The sequence below is a fragment of the Bolinopsis microptera genome, chromosome 10, assembly GCF_026151205.1.
Source record: "Bolinopsis microptera isolate Bmic1 chromosome 10, MBARI_Bmic_1.0, whole genome shotgun sequence".
Classification (NCBI taxonomy): Eukaryota; Metazoa; Ctenophora; class Tentaculata; order Lobata; family Bolinopsidae; genus Bolinopsis; species Bolinopsis microptera.
This window is the reverse complement of record NC_087081.1, coordinates 13522573-13545008: the sequence shown is the minus strand read 5'-3', so window position 1 is coordinate 13545008 and position 22436 is coordinate 13522573. Positions and strand designations below refer to the sequence as shown.

The 22436-nt window shown below is 37.2% G+C and overlaps 1 protein-coding gene across 1 annotated transcript in view; it reads right to left on the bottom strand.

Moving 5' to 3' along the window:
* LOC134822372 (innexin inx2-like) overlaps nucleotides 1-1761 on the bottom strand; it is a 65574-nt gene extending 63813 nt beyond the window's left edge. Inside the window, exon 1 of the mRNA XM_063833402.1 lies at nucleotides 1751-1761. The gene's annotated coding sequence lies outside the window, so the exon portion shown is untranslated. The remainder of the gene's footprint in view (nucleotides 1-1750) is intronic.
* Nucleotides 1762-22436: the final 20675 nt, after the last annotated feature.

Sequence of the window (22436 nt, the reverse complement as noted above, 5' to 3'; positions counted from 1 at the left end):
CTTTTCTCACTGATTCTACACGACCTTAGTGTCCGAAAATTATCGTTAAATAATTTATGTGATTTGGACTATTTAACGTTAATTGCTCAGAATAGAGTTAAATGGAGAAGTATGCAAATTGCATGACTTTTGTTTGAGAAAGATTAGGGGACAGAAATGTTTACTTTGTTTACTATCTGTTTCTTAGAGCTTTTGTTTATATATAAAGCGAGACGATATATATACATAGGTATATGGTTCCGTGCCATTTTACTGACACAATGGCATCAACTTTAACACGACTTTCCGCAAAAACCGTAAAAGATATACAACTGAAACTTTTTTGACTGGGTCAAATGCTTTAATGGCCTTCAAATCAGCATGAAAAAATAAAAATTGGCCAAGAAATAGGAGTTTTAGAGCCCAAAATTTGGACTCCCAAGTGGTGTCAAAAACGCGAATTAAATAGGTAATAATTATTTTAGTCTCTTGAGTCTTGACACCACTTTAGGGTTAGACGGGTTCCTGCTAGTCACTACTAATATATCATAGAGATCAGGATTGATGCTTTAATGGCCTTCAAATCAGCATGAAAAAATAAAAATTGGCCAAGAAATAGGAGTTTTAAAGCCCAAAATTTGGACCCCCAAGTGGTGTCAAAAACGCGAATTGAATAGGTAATAATTATTTTAGTCTCGTGAGTCTTGACACCACTTTAGGGTTAGACGGGTTCCTGCTAGTCACTACTAATATATCATAGAGATCAGGATTGATGCTACAGCATTCATTAAACGATTGCATTTTATAAACCAGATTTTAAAGTTATTTAATTGAATTGAAAAGCTGTTTCTAAAACAACCGTTCCAATTTCCATAGGTGCACAGCACATCAAAAAGTAGAAAATTCAGTGCTGAACTTTTATAGATGAACGTGCAATTTAAAAGAGATCGACAACTTTGTAAAGCAGATTATAATTACATATAGTACTCCCACTCCCGATACAGCTCAACCTGTGAAAGGGTATATTCTTGCCATTAGTTTAACTGCGTCAACGTTACGATGGTCTAGACGCGATATTTTCTCCTGCGTGGTGCTATATAACGAGAATTACATAACCGAGATTTTATTTTATCACAGTGCTGGCAAGCACGACCGGTGCATTTATTGTGGGTATACTATGTACCCCCTTTGATACACGTTACAAGCCTCTTTCGTGCACGCGAAGCGTGCACTCCGGCCGGAGGAGGCGGCCGAAGGCCGCCGCCTCCGGCAGGAGTTTTTCAGGCATTAAGACTCATCGGAAGTCGTTCAGCAGATTTAATTTTAGTTCAAAACATTCTAATTTGATGTCAAAGATGACAGGAATAAAAAATAGTTATGTTGAGATTTTTAAGAAATTTGCATAAAATACTCGCCAGCACTGTTATACGAAATTCGGTAAAAAACCCAAAATCGCCATATTCAGGAGCCTTAATAACCATGTTAAAATCGAGTTAGAGATCTGAAATTTTTCAGAGCGTCTAGACGTTAACCAAATCGACTGCAAAAAAAGTTTCAGGTCTCAGGATCATCGGGAAATGGGTTTTCTAGAACCCCTGTTTTACGATAGATTGTCGTGATACATACATACATATATTCAGGGATAGACGCTTTGCCAGTCAAATGTAGCCTGTTTTTAATTGTCCATAGATTCAAAAGTATAAAAGATACAGCAATTTCCGACCACAGGTCTTGAAAATAATTGTTTACACTTTAGTTTACATTGTATAAACAAATTATTTGACGTCATGAACACCCCTTGATGACGTCATCAAGTTAACCGTTTTTAAAACTTGATTTTTGACAAAGTAATAACTTTTAAAAATGATTTTACACCATTAAAAAGTAATTGAATTCAAAATCTGAGGAAATTTTTATCTTAGATAATTGTTCAAGCATTCTGAAAATCTACCGGAAAGTTTTTCTAGCTTGCTCCTTCATAAAGATATTCGTGATTGAAGTTTGTGCTTTTTTGAAGAATTATTTTATAAAAACGTCAATTTTGCGATTTAGTATTCTCTGGTGTTGGGCCATGCCTTGGGTTGTGGAGCTCAGTTCTGCTTCCTATAGGTATAAATTGTGCATTAGGCTAGTTTTAAAGTTGAAAATCGAAAAGTTGCACACGTGGGGACACGCCCAAATTGATAGAAAATTGCTAAAATCACTGAAAATTGCTGTTTTCGTCATTTTCTGTCAACTTTAGAGTGCCGTTGTGATTACAGTTCTTCTTGAAATACTTTGAAACTTTGCATGCTTATCAAGCTATATATAAAACAATTACACGCAAAAATTTACGGCGATTCAATATTGGATGCGCACGCAACGTCCGCTCAAAGTTTGCACGTGCGAAAAGTGAGAATTTTGCTCATTCGTGATTTCCAACAAATTCTGCTTTTTAATGTCATTATATATGAATTTAATGCCAACTTGAATGAGTATAAAGTGGCATATTCAGTCAGTGATCGACCGATATGCTTACCTAAACACAAGGAAATGTTTTTAAAGGAAAAATTTCTAAATCGTGGAAACTTCCGATCCTTATTAATATTAATGAAGATATCAGTTTATATTTCGACGTTATAAAGTACCCTGACATTATAATCAAAAAGAGATGATATTTTACCAAAACCCATAATCATGGGTAGAGTGGACCGCTGCCAGTGTCTCTCTTTCCCAAACAAAAGGAAATGATATTAATTTGATTGACCGTTCTCAAATGCAAAATGATACCGAGAATGAAATCGGTCCCTCGCTTTTCCCATTCATTAGCAATTGTAATAGATTATGAAGAACTACCCAAAGGCATCTGTGGGGGAAAAGCGAGCGACCGATTTCATTCTCGGTATCATTTTGCATTTGAGAACGGTCAATCAAATTAATATCATTTCCTTTTGTTTGGGAAAGAGAGACACTGGCAGCGGTCCACTCTACCCATGATTATGGGTTTTGGTAAAATTTTATACTCCAAATAGTCGGCATCGGTTTGTGACTGACTTTTGTACCACTGTACATCAGGGGTCGCTCCTATAATGAACTTTACCAAGGCATGAATGCCTCCCTCCCGCGCCCTCCGTGACAAGTAACACTGTTCACTACATCCCAAGACTGAACATCACTGAACTTGGAAATTTTTTGGGCTGGGAAAACTATGTGCTCTATTACTATATAATCGCTGCTATTGACTTCTTCCTCGCTATAATCGGTGAGCATTATTAACGAACGAATCTAGTATATTATAATCAATATAATATACTAATAATCTCAATAGATGTGTGTGTGTGTGTTTGTCTACTGTCTAGTGTCTGTCTGTCTGTATAGTGCCCAAATAGTGCCGAAAAAACTCTGACGAAGCCAAATGATTAAGGTTTTTAAAATCGGTCGGTGCGGTGGTAAGTGGTTTAAAATTCGGTAAAAATTCCTCGACAGCTTTTTAAAATTCGTACAGTTCGGTACCTTTTAAAAGTTCGTACAGTGCGTACTGACCAACTATGCTGAAACGTGAACATGAATAGTATCGGTTTCAATTTAACATGCCTGTTTGAACTATCATTATCTTGAAAGAAAATTTTCGTCTGAATTAGTGCAGAAATATATACAGCACAGCTGTGAAATCCCAGTTGTCGGGGATACGTAATGATTGGTTCCCAGTTGTCGGAGCTGATTGGATTTCCCAAGCTTGCATGTTAATTAGTTAACTAAAGGTAAAATTGACAGGTTCCCAGTTGTCCGTCAGCCGATCAGGGGGACATTAAATCGTATGTTTACTTTCCTTATCTGTATTTTACCCTCTGTTGACATTGTTATCTGTTGTGAATTCTAATATTATGCAATACAATGATTATTAACTATTCTTATCATTAGCCTAGGATTCAAGTCCAAGTTATAAACAAGTGTATCAATTTTTTGAAGAACTCACAAATTATAGACAGAATATAAAACGTTATGTTGATAGGTGAAAATTCTGTTTTTCGATGGTCTACATTTTCATCAGTTCTGAAATTTATTAATTAAATTAAATATAACGACAAGGAACATATGTGGTAAAACTCTGACAGAAAAATATATTAAATACTACGATACGAAGAATTATAACATACACTGATTACAAAACTAAACAAAACATGAAAGTACTAAACAACTACGAATTGAAAAACTAACGTCACTTAAACTTAACCATAACACAAACTGTAGCACAGGTGCAACTGTTCAACACTAAATTTAGTCCAAGTAAATCCGGCTAAACCGGTAATAGTCTATTCCCCATTATACACAAATTATACACACAGTACGATACACACTTATCCGTGTAGCATAAACTTCATTGTTTCTAATAACTCTTCCTTAACATTTATAGAGGGTTCATGTTTACTTATCAAAATAGCTTCAGATATTTTTCGACGTGCAGTACTACTACTAGACTGTTTATCTAGAATGGTGAAAGTTAGTACAGGTACACAGTTAACATAATGTTCTACAACGTGTTTGCCTATGGCATTGTTAGGATATGTGGAGGGATTACTACTTGTAATTAACTGCTTGTTTCATTTGTTGAACTCGCTAGTGGAGGAAAAACAGAATTTTCACCTATCAACATTACGTCATGCGACTCTTAAACAACGCCCCACTTACTCATCTTATCAGAATATAAAACTATAACATTATCTCTACTACAGCTTAATTAGTCCATAAGAGACGACCCCCTTACGAGGGGCTTTGATCAATCAATCTAACTCTAAAGCTGTTGTATTAATTCTGATACCCTCAAGCTGAAGATCAAGCTTGATATCATGTTATTAGAAATAAAAAAGAAACATTATATTTCTGATGCACACAATTCATTTTGCTTCTTGTCGCAATAGTTATCCATTTTCACAAATACTTTATCATGCCAACAACCCAGGGACAAAAGGAAATCGCGGCATGTACGGAATTGCGATTTTTCCCATTATTTGCGACAAATTTTATGTATAGTTTAATGTATAGTCTGTTAAAATTCGCGGTATCGCGATTTTTGGCCAAAATAATCGCGAAATCCTTTTGTCCCTGCAACAACCCAATATTTTGATGATTACAGTAACAAGACTGCTTATGGCATTAAAAGTGATGCTATAAGATACACTTGGGCAGGATACTATCTATTCGTCATTGCCTCATCTTTAATAGGAGACACAATCATTCTCATAGCATCCATAAAGTACAAGGCCTTTAATCTTCATCGAGTCATCACTGTCATCATCCAGCACATAGCAGTCTGTGACCTGATTGTATCTGCTACCGCTGTTCTCCCAAATATGTTCTCTATCATCTCTGATAAGTAGGTGCTAGGAAAATTCTTCTGCTACTTGTTATCCTATGCAAGGTACTTATATTCCTACCTGACGAGCGTGTTTCTCATCTGTGCCATGACAACCAGCAAGCTGCTCCTCCTGAAATATCCCTTCTGATTTAGAACGACCACTTCGAAGAAAGCACACTTGATCAGCGTACGGAATATGTTGGATGGCAGCTTTCACCTTCCCTGTGACACTCCTTCTCTTAGATAAAGATGATGTTTTCTTTTCGTATAGGGGTTATCAATGCGAATATGGTTTCTCATCGGAGATATATCGCTATCTGTCTCCTTTTATGGCAGTGCCATTTTTATTTATTCCAATATGCCTCGTTGTATCAACCACCCTTTGGTTGTTGATTGAAGCCAGAAAATTTGTTTCCAGGAGCAGAGAAAATTTGAAGTGGCAGGGGATCGCGACAACAGTCCTTACAGCCACAGTCTTCTGCTTGTCTCTCCTACCATACCTTGCTTACCGTTTTAGGGAATCTATAGCTATCGTCAGCGTATATGACAAGAGCAAGAGTTCATTCTACACCACGTTTTATAGAGTTGCACTCTCGCTCCTGTTTTTAAACACCATCAGCAACTTCTACATCTATATAGTCTGACCGTGTTTAGCTTCAGAGCATTTATCCGGTCGAAAATGCAGCTGTCTTATCAGTTCCCTGACATTACCAGCGTGGAAACTTCTACAAGTCATGGTATTTCAATATTGATATATGAATGATGAATATTAATAGTATTGATATTTATTTATCAACACAATTGTGTATTATTAGCACAATATATTCAATTTCAAAAACATATAATATATGGATCACATCATAAATGATACGTCACTGATTGGGCCATGTGATGTGATACCTGTGAGAGTGTGAGAGGCCTGAATGAGAGGTTCCCAGTTGTCGGTCATCGCTCTGATCACTCTTCCTGTTCGTGATTGGACGGATCAGCGTCACGTGACAGAACACCTCTATTACAATTGGTCACGTACAATACAAACTGTTGGGGGGGGGGGGGTTTAAGATATAAACAATCGATCTTGAATCTTGATAGTGTGTTGGTCGCTCCTCCAACTGACTGTGATGCTAACCGTTCAATCATGAACGGAACATTAATATTGTTTACTCCAAGCGTGCTACACTTGAAATGTGAGATTTTTCTGAAAGGGCCCCTAACACTAACAGTTGAAACCAACTTAAATCGTAGCATTTTTCATTTTTGAATGCTGATTGCGAATCACCCCAAATGATGCTCCCCTGGCGAGATAACGGTGAAAACTGAGAAACTGTCTTGATCACGTGATATGACCTATGATTATGAACTTATAATAAAAATGTTGGTCTATTTTCTCGTTAAGGTTTCAGCATATGCTTAAGTTAGAAATCGGGTTTGTGTTATATATATATATAGGGTTAGGGTCATTGTGGGTGGTTAAGGTTTCAGAGCCAGCTAGAAGTAGAGAACGTGTTGAAACGTCACGTAACAGTCGAGTGTAGAGTGATTAATCTTATTCTTAACTAACCGGAATATATAGCGAATTAAATTATTTCAGGAGTTACACTCAAGATTCAGTTCACGCCGGAAGAAGTAGCAGCCAGCAGAAAAGTCAGCATCGCCCGCATCCACGTGGAACGCTCCATTGGCTATCTGAAGCGGTACAAGATTTTGGGGAACAAAGTTGTGGCTAAGATGTTGCCTTATCTGAGCGACATCGCATTCGTGTGTGCCCAACTTGTCAATTTGAACCCTGTTTTTTTAAGGGAGGTGGACAGTGATTTTTTTTTAAATGACCAGATCTACCTAAATTTGTCGCTTCCTGAATCTAGGTAGTGCGCCATCGACAGTGAGCCGCGCGTGCCGACTGTAGGATGGTTTTTTAGCGCTAATTTCGGCCAGCACAATTTTCTTCAAACAAATAGATATTAAGTATCCTTCCCGACCTCCGATTGCAACAAAAATTGGTAAGCTTACTCATAGACTTACAAGGAAGGTGTCCGAAAAGTTTAAAGCCTATCCAACCATCAGACATTATGTTACAGCTAAAAGCAGCTTATTTTGCCCCATTTTGATCACTATATCAACTCCGATATCCACCAAATTTTTCGGACAGTTGTAAAAGCCCTATTGGAAGGTCGTCGCCAATTTTCAGAATGATCTCATTCAAGGAACTGAAGATATATCCAAATAATACGACAAAAATCAACGAATTTGGTCAAATTTGGTCAAATTACGCAACTTTTACAGCTAATTTTGCTCCAAAAGCCGCGCACCATCAAATATGGCACCTAGGCGAAACTCACTGATCTTTTCAAAAAGGTATGACAAATTTGGTATTGTGAAAATTTTCACAGTCTCTAGAAAACAATGGTACAAAAATTTTTAAAATCCGAGCAAGTTTATTTTTATGGTGCACCTCCTACTGAATCAATGTTTATCAACGAAAGGAAAAGGCTGTACAGATCGAAAACAAACCAAGCTATCAGAACGGCTCCTCGGACCCTGCAGACTGCCAAGCTAAGATTTTGTAACTTATCCCTGTATCCCACAAGCCTCTTAATTAACTTAGTAAGTAAGTACCCTGCTGGTTGGCGGACTTACCACCTGTTATCCATGTTCACACACCATTCCCGATATTTGAGTATACTTAGTAGATAACAAGAGTCTCATTCGCGCTGGAAGCTAATCTGCAAAGAGGTTGGTGTTATCATTCGACAATTTTAAGTCGAGCTGTAGCACATAAATTTAAACCAATTAAACCGAAACATGCTATAACTAAACAATGTTAATGTTCCGTTCATGATTGAACGGTTAGCATCACAGTCAGTTGGAGGAGCGACCAACACACTATCAAGATCGGTTGTTTATCTTAAACCCCCCCCCCCCCCCCCCCCCCCCCCCCCCCCCAACAGTTTGTATTGTACGTGGGCAATGGGCACGGTTATATAAGTACAACAATCACACTATTTCAAGTTCATGACGTAATCATGGCGTGTTTACCGCGGTGCAGATATTGCACGCGGATCTTGCCGAGCCGAGATGTGGTAGAGATGACAATGTGAACAGAGGGTCAAATAAATATAAGGAAAGTAAACACACGATATCGATCTGCTCACTCTTCCTGTTTGTGATTGGACGGATCGGTGTCACGTGACATAACACCTCTATTACAAGTGGTCGCTCGTTGAGGATCACGGAGCACATCAGGGCTGCCCGTCGTCAGAATAAACTTAATTCAGTTGTTAGTATGATGGTTATATTGTGGTGTTCGTAACCTACCTTCATTGTGTTTCTTTTGACCTTGTTATCATGCTGTGCTCTGGAAATTGTGATAGTACCTGTTCGATTTGTTAATAAGGTAGATTTGTTAACAAGGAGACTATCTCCTTGTTCATATGTTGCAGGATCAGAATGTTCGTGAGGAACAGTCACAAAAAGTGAGTTGCTTACCTGCTGTGTGTTTTCGTACTCTGGTCTTCACTCGAGTTGCAATAAACGTATCTCAAAGAACATTTATATCTGAAAATTGCGTTAGTACCAGTTTGATCAGTTAAGGTGAGGATTGCCTTGATCTGTCGGGTTCAGCTTAACTGCCTAGGTCATGAGTAGAACCGAAGGATCAAAACATAATATGTTGCTTGTTGCTCGTATCAACTATAAAACATCAATTTTGAGGGATAAGGAAGTGTTTATAGTTTCTGAAACCTAGCTAAATTGATTGTTCGTGCAATCAGTCATCAAAATGAGTTAATAAGAAGGTCGATTTCTCGGTTATTTTCGAGCTTTCGTTCAGAAAATAATTCGGGGCCTTCAAAGGGGGGTAACAAGAAGGCGTTACAAGTGTTACAAGCGTTCCATAATACAAAATGTGTATCACCTCTTCAATCCGCCTAACAGGGGCTTACCCTAAAAATGTAAACAAATGTGTAAGAACTAAGATCACCTCTTCAACCCGCCTCGCGTGGGTTAAATTTAATTCATTATAATGCGCCCACAAAAAAATATCATCAGTGATTCAGTTTGGCTCTGTACGATATTTTTAAAAGTACACAAAATTGCTATAGTAACCACGCTTACAAAATGTTTGCTATATTTTGATCTTTTGTCTTACGAATTTAATTTCAAGGTTCCTGTTCCAGAGATATGTGCAATAAGATAAATTGTGAAAATTATTAATTAACGAATTTGATTTTTATTTAATTCCTTTGAATTTTATGAGATTGAGTAGAAATAGAATATTATTATTATGCATTTATAGCCATTTTGCAATAAAGTGAGGTAAGTTGATGGAAATAAGCACAAACTAGACAAACAAGCTGTTCCACATCTTTTAAAAGCTATCTATTTTTTTAATCATTTCTTTGCATACAAAAAGTCAGCGTCCTTCAATATCGATAACGTTTTGAGTCTGTTGACAGTGTATCCCAATAAGGAAGGTGATTATTTCAACCACATGACACGTGCATAACACAACCATAACACGTGCTCGTTTAATTTCGTAGATTTGTTAAGTATTTTAAATCTTTCTTGACAGTTTATAAATATAAGTTGAACACAATATGGCTTTGCTATCATATCAGCTTCATCTAGACATCTAATTTACAACTTTAACTTGACAGATAATACTAAGCGGCGCTCAGCCTGTCATTCTGCCGAATCTCTATTCTATATGTTTATGGACGTTATAGCCTGGGTTCCCCTGGTAAGACAGATATAATTCAAAATGTTTAGTTGAGAACTAATAGTTCCTTCAGCCATTTGTACTGTCAAACCATTTCCCACCAGTTGAAGCTTTAACTTTAAGTAACTTCCTCAATTTTTTTTAATGTTCTACTTCTAGATTTTATAAGTTTATAGATATTTTTTTTATTGAAATCTTCCAAATCAATCAATTACATACAAATTTACACAATGAATGAACAACATTAAATTTTCTCAAAAGTGTAAGACTCCGATAAAATCAGATTTTCTAGGACAAAATGTATGTAATCAAAGGACCTGAGGGTCACCAAAACACAGATGTTGAGAGCAAAATGCACCTCCTACACAAGTATGGCCCACGGAAATCGTGAATTTCAAATAGAATTTCAAATAGAATCACACAAAAATATGAAAAGCAATCAAATCATATAATAAAGTGAAATCCATAATATGATGTGATGATATGCACTAAAATGAGAAATGAGAAATACAGACAACAGGGATTTAAGCTCTTATGAACATATTGTTAGCTTTAGGTAGACTGCCTCACATCTCTGTCTCGAGGGAATAATCTAGATCATAATCAAAGTCCTCCGGCACATGTAGGAGGTCAATTTGCTTTTGAACTCAGAAATAATCTCTATCTCACGTATAGCTAGAGGAATTTGATTCCATTTGGAATGGGTCCTAAAGTAAAAGTTCTTAGCAAAAGCGTTAGAGCTTGCTCGTGGTAAGATTGAGCTTACAAAACATAAGGGGTCCATGTGGCTATTTCTTATAACCTTGAGTGGCCTTGAAATGGTTGCAAATATGAGGGTAAAGTGACAGGTATATGTTGCTTCACAATCTTAAAGAAGAAAATAAGGTCAAGAAAGTCGAAGCGGTCTTCTATGGGCATAATCTTAAGCTGTCTGCATTTTTGAATGTATGTGGATGGTGGATAACTCATATATAATACTCCTCGTGAAGAATCCACTTAATAGCACGCTTTTGGAAGCCCTCCAGCTTGATTATCTGGGATTTTGTGACCATATAACTCAGCATATGGTTTGTAGAAAAATAGGGATGGGATAGTTATATTCATTTTGAGAAGATTATAGCAAGAAACTAAGAAATGACAGTAACTGTTAAAATTTCTTTTGAGTGGGTATTGGCCAAGAAAGTTCTTTTTTATTAAAATATTTCACGGTATTATACCTACCCTATCTTTCAAAAAAACCGAGCGCCGCCCATTCGCAATAGAATGGGGAATTTCGGGTAGTAAAATTCCTGTAAACCTTGAGAGAATAATTGAAAAATACTCATTTCTTTTGGGCTGGCGTGGGCTTACAAAAAAAGATAGCGTCAACATGAATTACTTATTTGTTCAGTTTTCAATAAAAGCCACCACTGCAGTATTGGAAATCCCAACGAATTGATCTCCCCTACAATTCCAACTGACAACCTCGCCAATAAAACCTTCGATACTTTCCCAGAAGCTAAACATCTCATCTCTTCACAACACATTACTATCCTCACTTGGCTCTTCGCTGCTTTCCTTTCCACCGTTCGCAACACTATAGTGTTAATCTCCTCCATAAAATACAACGCCATCCATTTAGACAGGGTCTCTATCATTCTGATAAGAAATTTGGCATTAGCGGACCTAGGATTTGGACTGAGTCTTTTCAGCTCTGCAATGAAAGAAGCGATGGGATGGAAAGATTTTAAATATCGTATTTGTGGGATTATACGGATCATCGCTCTATTTTTCTTGTATACTAGCAGCTGTTTTCTAGCATCGCTAAATGTGAACAAATTGAATGTTTTGCTTTTCCCGCTACGATCAAACATACGAAGATTCAAAAGAGGCTACATTATTTCATGTGCGGTGTGGGCTTCATCGACCGCAAGTATTGTGGTTATTGTCTTAAATATGCTGTTTTCTCATGATGATTTTTATTTATCGATTGAATTTATCCCTTATGGATTCAGTGAGATAACTTTAACGTGTCATTTTTATTTCGTAAATAAATACCAACGCTTGATTTCGATATTCATTACCATATGTTTTACGCTTATACCCATGGTGTGCGTTGTAATCACAACAATTTTGATGTTGTTCCTTGTAAAAAGAGTATCGGGGATCCAGCGACAAACTATTTTGACGCTCCTCGTTGTATCAGCAACGTTTTTGTTTTCGCTCGCCCCAACTGTAGTTTTCTCTTCGGTAACATCAGGAACACTGATTTCTAAGGATGAAATTGAATTGGGAACAAAGACAAATAAGACACTGTTTAAGATCTTGGAGATGATATCCTCGTTTTCAATTTGTATTAATTGTGCTGCCAACCCATTTATTTACTGTTTAACTATAAGAAGTTTTGGTGCTTTCATCAAGATTAAGTTAATATCTGCTACAAATAAATTCTTGCTTTTGTTGCGGAGAAGACGCAGGATTAGGATTGCTGACTTGGCTGCTCGAGTTGCAAGGAGAGGCTGACTAAGCTAATTTTCTTTATGAAGACAAATTTCGAGTTTTTGTCTTTGAGTTTGAAGCTATTTGTAAATGTAAGTGTAAGCCATGCATGCGGCATGCATATGGGATTGTTCAAAAATTACGTAAGTCAATGTAGGAAAGAGGGAATTTGGTACACTTTGACTTACAGTACACTTTGAGTATGACTATTGACTAACGCAATTTTTACGCGATAGCTATGAACAAAGTGAATACGTAAATCTAAAATGGCCAAAATGTGGCTTAATAATATATGTAAGCGATCCCTAGGCCTAGCTAAGCTAGGGTAATAGTAATACAGGTAATACTAATAAGTAGAGGTATATATTTCGCATTTTTCCGGAGAACGTCAACATATTAGACTTGTGATAAGGAGAGGCTGACTAAGCTAATTTACTTTGTGATATGTGATAAGATTAAGAAGTCTACCTTTCCCTCTGACTGACTGGATGGGCTTGTATTTGTAACGTAAATTATATTATGAATCATACGTGTTCCTTATATTGCTGTCTATATGCCTTCTAATTAATATGCTTTGATGTTTGAAAATGAAAATTAGATTTTATCTTATACAACAGTTTCTTCTATTTGGTTTTATAATTAACTTCAAACTCGGCACAGTTAAAATTTGCCAGAGCACAGAGTAAATCAATAAAAATTATTTTGTGGTTTCGAGTAAAATTAGGAAACAAATAGCATTAATCTCCTAGCTAGCATTAGAACCACCTCAGTGTTGAAGTAGCTTACAATGAAGCCCTTTTATAGTATATAAAAGCCCTTGATTTAGTATATAAAAGCCATTGATTTAGTATATAAAACGGTTGCAGAACAGCAGTTTCTATTACCTGGCATGCCAATCCCAATGCACGTATAAGGGTAGGCCCTAAAATGACATCTACAGATCCAGTCTTAATCTTTAATTCAAATCGGACATAACTCACTAGCTGTTACTGTTAGTGTTATAGCATATAGAACCTATATTTTATATAAAACTGGCCTCAAGCTCACCATTGAATTTTTGAGATTCAAGCAATTCGAGGATGTTCAAAGGGCGCTGGATGTTCAGCTCGACAAATTACTGGTGGAAATTATTTCGTAGGCCCTAAAACGACTCCTCCAGATACAGTCTTAGCCTTAAACATTAAACTGGACATAACTCACTAGCTGAAGCACTTTTGGATCTGATACGTCGGATTAAAACCTGCTTGCTACACCATAGGCATACACGTTGACTTTGTAAAGTTAAAGGACCAGTTAACTGAAAAATTTGTAGTCTCCAATTTGGCTAAGATTTAAATCAGCTGTGACAAACTGGTAAAGATTCGTATCGCCGAAAGAACCAATTCTCTAGCGTACGTGTAACGCGTGTTATTGCAATAATAAGCTGTGGCCTCGTGACGTCATAAAGTCCCTCAGTGCGCGCTTGCATAACGTAATACATTGCAAATGTTTATCATCGTCAATAAAACACGTGTAACTCACTCAAATTTTAGAATTATGACTATTACCCTAGTTCTCCAAAATCTTTATAGTTTTGGCTATCATCCTAACTAAAGAAATAGCTGATTGGATGTACAGTGCTCACGTCATGATTTTAAACAGTGGTATAGGTTCTTGAACAGTGGCGGGTGAATGTACGGTTAGAAAGTTTCTGCTAATGCTATTACAACTTATGTCATATGTGATAATTTTGGATTGTTTTCATTGCTTAATTACACAAGCAGGGAGACTGTACCGATTATTTTTCCCCAGTCCATGAAACTCTTACGAATTTAGAAAGGATCTAGATAGGTAGGAGTTTGTTCAATTCCGACAGCAATTATATTTATATCATAGCGAAATTTCTAACTTTAATCCGCATGTGTCAGCCAGTACAGGAGACAAGAAGTCTGGCTACTTTACGGCCGTTCCTCTGGGACCATTAGTAGAAGTAGCTTCTATCAGAACAGTGCCGTGGGAACAGAATTCCCGCCAAAATACCCGGTCTACCAAATAGTAATAGTGATTGGAGTGTACGGTGTGCGGTGTGTTTTGAATTAGACTTCGGCTTACCTAGTTGTTATCCTAATTGCATTATCATCGGTACATAACATAAATAAACTACTGGTAAGTTTAAATACCAAGTGCAAACGTGTTCAGTCAATCGACCCACTGAACAACTATAGAATTTCCAAGACCCTATTATTCTCTGGCCATATATTACGGCACGATCGATTGTTAGATGGCTAAACGACCAACGTTAATCTATACAATTCTAAAACTATGAGCTAGCACTTTAATCTAAAAATACACTTTTTATATTACTCCTGATTTTTACATTTCACGTAAAACATTGTCGCCACAGGTTGATCATGGACACTAACAGCTTAATTTGAGATAAATGACTTATGAGTTTCTCTAAAGTTAACTCTAAGGTTGTGTAGTCCAGTCATTTACTCATTTATGGATATTTATGGAAATGAACCTGCAAATGTTCAAATACTCACGAAACTTTGCACAGACCTTCCTGAAGGTATGAATAAACGATTTTCGTTTGGAGACATTTTTTTGACCGTGGAGAAAACCCAGGAGGGCCACGCCCATATTGACCCAATAACTTAACCGACCCCTTGCTTCTGAAGGTCGTAGAGACTTCAGAATAGGCTTAAACGAAGCGGCATATGCATGTTTACATAGGAGCTACTGAGCAACACATGGCCTAAAATCCTTACTTTTCGAGAAATTTGCCAAAACCCATTTTGGGCGTGGTACAAGTGCTTACTTTTTCAGTTATTGGCGAAAAACTGATTTTCGGTTCCAGAAATCATGCAAAACTATGGGTATCTGGTAAATTGGGCTATGAAGGCCCTAAAGGTTTTTAAATGTGTGCAAATTGTGCAGAATGGCCATGTTTATATACAACTTATGAAGCAACATGTACCCTAAATTACTTACTTTTCGAGTTATTCGGGGAAAAACATTGTATTATGTCCATTTTCTACCTGTTAAATACAGTCTAACAGTAACGAGCTCCTCTGCGCGCGCAAAGGACTTTATGAGGTCATGATCGCCAAAATAATACAAACGCTATTTACACGCGTTAGAGAGCAGTTAGAGATTTAGGAATTAATTTCGACTCGTTGCTTAGTTTGCTATTTGTCACAATCTGTCAACATATGAGGATAACTTTTTTTCAGTTAACTGGTCCTTTAAACCTTTGTCATACGTTGTAGACCTGCCGCGCACGAGTGCGCGGCTGTATCGTGGCTTTCGCCTCGATACTTAGTGAAACGACAATGCAATGTGCAATGGGGGTCACAATTGCTCTAACCAGAGCCCTCTCGCTTGAAGTTACTGTCAGATGATCCCGTGCAAATAGCAATGTATCGCGGTCCCGCATTAGCCTAACAACAACCTATCACAGATCATAAACACAAATCACGTGATACTTCATTGACCCCCCCATTACATAACCGTCCGTACTCCGTGGTCTCACCTCTAATTAGTTCTTCGTAGAATGTTCTATTTCTCATACACAATGATTTTGTAAAAGCGCCTTTTAATACAATTTCTTTGGCTTATTTCACTGGCGCGTCGAAGCGGCGAAGTCCTCCAACGCGAACGATTAAAATTTCGTTCGCAAATCTTTGCACGTGCACGCTCACCGCAGTTACCATGGTCACCGCCGTTACCATGGTTACTGTGCAAATTTCTATTTTTCATATAATTTGCACGTGGGCGGTCGTACATACATACATACAAACAGAAACTTTCGGATTATAATAGAGAAGACTAGAAAACCCGTGGTACCAGGGAGGAGATTAAAAATGGAACATTTGTGTGGTGCCCGATATACTGAAAGCTTTAATATTCAGAGACTAGCCGTTAAATAAACTTAGCTTCTTACTTTAAATTTTTACCGATTAATTACAGATTGTCAATAAACTACGTTCATAAGATTATTTTGTAGACGAGGATCCATCCAATTCAGGTAAAAAGAGGCACTCTGAGTATCATTACTGTAAGAGTGTAAGCTAGAGTAAACCTCTAGTAGAGTAAACCTCCTGTAACTCTGTAAACCTCTAGTAGAGTAAACCTCCTGTTCATCTTATTATTGTCTCTTTTAAGCTTCCTCGACATAGCACCTGTGAAGGAAGCGACATGCAATAATCAGCTATTTTACAAGACGTGTGTATCTGAACTACAATAGTTTACCCGTATTATAGTTGAGGGAACAGGGTGCTAATTCTCTAATTGACAGGCTGTTTGCCTGTATGGGGGGGGGGGGGGGGGGGGGCTAGGAACTGTACTGTGTACACTGTCTAGCTATATTGTCTCTCTTTCTCACACATCACAGATGTGTAGAATAATATGTAGTTTAGTTTAGGCCAACAATTTCTTTGTAACATGCCTCACCGTGTTTAAAATGTGATAGATATGACTGCAATATTTACTGTTTTAGCATGGTGAACTTCTGACGGACTCTTCGAGTAGATTCTAATTTCAGAGGAAACAAGATATTATAATTTAGAATCCTTAATTAATACATGTGTTATTAGGAAATGAAGGTGGTCTAGCTGCCTTTAATTTTATTACTAAACCTTCACCTCCCACTCTATTTAGTTTTGATAAGCACAGCGCCTCAACCTCAGGGACGTACTCCATCTCACTTCAGCTGACGTTCACATGAATAGCACACCCTGTAAAATTGAAGGGATCATGACATTGAGCACAAGCATGATTTACAAAACATCAGCAGCTACCGATTAGACTGTCACTTAGGTCAATCACCTCCTAATAACCAACATAAACGGTAAAAACCACACACGCCCAACACAACCAATCAGTCAATCAATCATCCAATCAGTTTTAAATGAGCTGTAGTGAGACTAGACTGATGGTATTGCAAGTAGATTTAACAGTTTGCAGTAAAACAATTCATAAAATATAATGCCCATTTGGTGTATGACTTTTTGTCCTTGACTGCTAGTTTGGTTTTGGAAGGACAGGTAACTAACGGGGCAAGGAATGCGCGTGCCTGAAAGCTTTTGCACACACCGAAACGCTAGTTCAGTTAGGTTTTTAGAGACAAGGCTCATATTAGGACTAGAAGAAATTTGTTAGTAGACATTAGGGGTTCTGTTTATAGTTGTTACTATAGGTTGCAGTCTTGTTGTGACAAAAAGTCTACACTAAAACATGCTTTAGTTTATATTGTGTAGTTCAAGGATATAAAATGTAGCTTCAAGGTGGATATTAAAGAGCTGGCGAAAGATTATGGCCTTTGTATTAATGGTTATAATAAGCTATAAATATCTTAAACCAGTGGCGTAACGAAAGGCCCTGCTGACCCCGCTGTGCAGGGGGGCGCCGTCTTAGGGGGGCGCCAAATCGTCGTTTGAATGTGGGACAATTTCGAAAACTTAACTAAAGTACTAGCAAAACTGCGCGTTTTGCTCTAGATACACACTTTTTTAGAGATTTTACCGGCGTATTCTCTAAAATCACCTAATTTTTTCAATTTTAGGGAGGGGCACCAAAAGGGGAGGGGGCGCCAACAGGGGGGGCGCTTTTTTCGGCAGGGGGGCGCCAACAGGCAACGTTACGCCACTGTCTTAAACTATACAGTGCTAATTACAAATTTCTTTATACTTCATTCTCAGATTAGATTTAGAAAATTCAAAAAATATACATTTATTTTATTAATACTTTCTCACACATTCTTTACTCACAGGACAAGACTTGGAAAACAGTAGCCTAGTGGAATTTAATTGAGATGTGTGTGACCAGCCATTTATAATGTTTGGAAAATAATATTTGTGCAGTCAAAATCTTTTACGGTCCAATCAAGCAGGGTGTGGTTATGCTGATTGGCTAATAGCGCACGTTTAAGTTTTCCTCGCAAGCACATTACACTAGTAGTAAAGTCAAATGTGGCAAAAACGCTTGCGGACTGACAATATTCAAACTTTGATAAATTACGTCAAAACCACCCCAAAAGACCTCATTCTAAACTACACAAAAAACTGGTATATGACCTATTGGAATATTATTATAAAACAGGATCTTACCGACAAAAATGATTCTTTAAAATACCTTAATGCGGTAAACTGTACCCTTGAAAAAGATTTTCCCAACATCTGTTGCATGCAGCTATATCTCTAATTTCGTTCAATTCATGCGAGTTGTCCATATGCAAATTTCTACTATCTAAATCACTTCTTAAAACTTATAACAAGTTCATTCTAGGTCTCCCCAATCTCCCAATGAATAAATTATCTGATTCAATAGCAAAAGAGAGAGCCGTTTGGGCTGGGGTGTTCTCCATACTCCTGAGAATGTGTCCAAACATCTTCCACCGCTGGTGTTCAATACGCTATATGACCTATTGGAATATACATTAGCTAAAGTATGTATTTCTCTGATGATCCCAATACCAGGATTCCCGGACCTAAATGAAGACATAATATACGTTAACAAAGAAGTTTCGAACTTTGTATCGCATTTAAGAAGGCGAGGAAACTTTGCAAACAGAATATACTGCTCTTGTAACGAACGTCTGGGAGGTTTACTGATATCTGGATATTATCCGGTTGGAAGAGACAAGGACAAGTGAAACAAGGAAGTTAGGAGTAAGGGCAAATTTTCGGCGTCAACGCCATCTTCAGGCTCAAATTTTTTTTAATACTTTCAACACTACTATATAACAAATAATTGACTGTATCACCCAGTTTTAACATTTGATAATTGTACAGTTTATTGACGACACATTGACTGAATGTTATTTTATATTCTAATTTATATTCTAGATAATTTATTTATTTTACAATAGACGACAACTTCCTGTTTTTTCTTCTATATTAGTTACTCATATCTCTTGTACAGACTTTTTTACAAGGACATTGACAAATGATACTCACATTAGGCATTCATTATTGCATCTAAATTATTTCACTTGCATTAGGCTTAGAAATTTATTCTCTGGTCAACAGATTTCAAATGTTTAATTAATTTGTAGTATGACAGTAAGGTATATAAGAAGTTATTTAATTTTGCTTGGGCTATTATATTGACTAGGTATTGAGGTTTAATGATGATATGGAATTTGAATTCTATATAAATTTACACTATGTGGTTGGGGCATTTTGCATAGTAAATATGGTTACTACTCATATATATCATATTATTTGATTGGTATTCGATTTCTGATTATTTCTTAGGAATATGATTATTATATCTCAATTTGGCTTTAGGTAGGGTGCCCCGCTAAAAGAACTGGATTCTTCCAGGAAGCATCCCGTGCACAGATATGATATATATCATATTATTTGATTGGTATTCGATTTCTGATTATTTCTTAGGAATATGATTATTATATCTCAATTTGGCTTTAGGTAGGGTGCCCCGCTAAAAGAACTGGATTCTTCCAGGAAGCATCCCGTGCACAGACCTTGGTCTACATATATATTAAATTATTAACCATTCATTCTGTATGTGCACGAAAATTTATTTCAATCAATCAAGTCTGCATAACACCGATGGTAAGCTGTCTCTCCATTTGATCCTCTAATGTAAACAAACTGAGGGTCTCTACTTCTTGCCCAGTGGTGATTGAATATAGAGTAAGTAATCTTGTACTGAACCGCTGAAATAACAGGTTTTTAAAATATTTGGACTGGTCAATTATGTGTTTATATCAGATCGAAATATTCCACTTTACAGGGTGATAATGATAGTGTTATCCAGAACGCTGATTCTAATCTGTTATGGAGTTGAATGTGTACCACAACCTAGTACCCTGCCTAAACCTTCGGAACTCCCGGACCTATGTGGCAAGCCTGCTCCCTGAACAAAAAACAAAAAATATATGTCGAGGCTAACCTAATTACCAACGCTATTATTACCACCGCTACATAATATGCAGTATTGGGAGAGAGAGCGAGGAGGGAAAAAATGTGAGCCTATTTTGCGCTAATTTCTTCAAGACCTCCACATAACTATTTTTTATTCCTGTCATCTTTGACATTGAATTAGAATTGTTTGAAATTAAAATAAACCTGCTGAACGACTTCCAATGAATTTAATGCCAACTTGAATGAGTATAAAGTGGCATATTCAGTCAGTGATCGACAGATATGCTTACCTAAACACAAGGAAATGTTTTCAAATAAAATTCCGAATTCGTTAAAATAACCTCCTTATTAATGAAGTTATGAGTTTACATTTCGACTTTGTAAAGTACCCTGACATTATAAGCAAAAAGAGATGATATTTGACCAAACCCCATAATCATGGGTAGAGTGGAGTGTGAACTGCTGCCAGTGTCTCTCTTTCTCAAACAAAAGGAAATGATATTAATTTGGGAAAAGCGAGCGACCAATTTCATTCTCGGTATCATTTTGCATTTGCGGATGGTTATTCGAATTAATATCATTTCCTTTTGTTTGAGAGAGAGAGACACTGGCAGCGGTCCACTCTACCCATGATATTGGTTATGGGTTTTAGTCGAATACTTATATTCATTATATGAAGACTTTTATGTCGGTCAAACGTAGTTAGATATATGATTGCGTTTCAATGACCTCAGTTATCCCTTATATGGCACAACTAGCTGCAATTGATCAGCTCTTAATTAGGCTGAAATCCTTGACAGGCCTATAATTACCCAATTTTAAATGAACGATATCTCATCCTACAGAATGATGAGAGCGTAAACAAAATGCTTCCCGGAATCAGCACAATGCAGGGAACAAGATGCTGTTGGAATATCAATTATTCATCTTCCACCCGTAGTCCCTAGTTTCATTCACATTGTATTTTGTATTATGAAATTTGACCAAAACCCATAATCATGGGTAGAGTGGACCGCTGCCAGTGTCTCTCTTTCCCAAACAAAAGGAAATGATATTAATTTGACTGACCGTTCTCAAATGCAAATTCATACCGAGAATGAAATCGGTCGCTCGCTTTTCCCATTCATTCACGGCTTACGAATTGTAATAAAGCTTATTGAATATAGGAAAAGCGAGCGACCGATTTCATTCTCGGTATGAATTTGCATTTGAGAACGGTCAGTCAAATTAATATCATTTCCTTTTGTTTGGGAAAGAGAGACACTGGCAGCGGTCCACTCTACCCATGATTATGGGTTTTGGTCAAATATATATATATATATATATCGGTACAAATATATATATATATATCGGTATTTTGCTTAAAAAAGATCATTCCGCAGCAGTACCTAGGATTATACCGGGATGACGGACTTGCAGTAATTAATAAAACCAACGGCCAGCGTCTTGATAAAATTAGGAAGCAACTACACTCACTATTCCAAAAAGAAGGCCTAAAAATAACGGTGGATCTCTGTCAGCATTCGGTTGATTTCTTAGATGTCGTGCTCGACCTAACAGACAAGTCATACAGACCTTATAGGAAACCAAATGATACACCATTGTACATTAACGCAGAATCCAATCATCCTCCCATCATATTGAAGAACTTACCCTCAATGATAGAATCACGATTGATAAGCATATCCAGCAACAAGACATGCCTAAATGAAGCCAAAAGCGATTATGAGAAGGCACTTAGAGATAGCGGATATAGTCACACCATCGATTATAAAACACCACCGCCTAAAAAGAGAAAGAGATCGCGGAAGAGGAACATCCTATGGTACAATCCCCCATTCAGTGCAAACGTTTCAACCAACATCGGAAGAAAGTTCTTCGCTCTTATCGATAAGCATTTCCCGAAAAACCTACCGTTACATAAAATCATCAATAGGAATACCGTGAAAATAAGCTATTGCTGCATGCCCAGTTTGGGAAGGATACTCAAAGGGCACAACAAATCAGTCCTAGAGAAACAATCTGAAAAGAAAAAAGCTCCAGAAAAAGAGTGTAA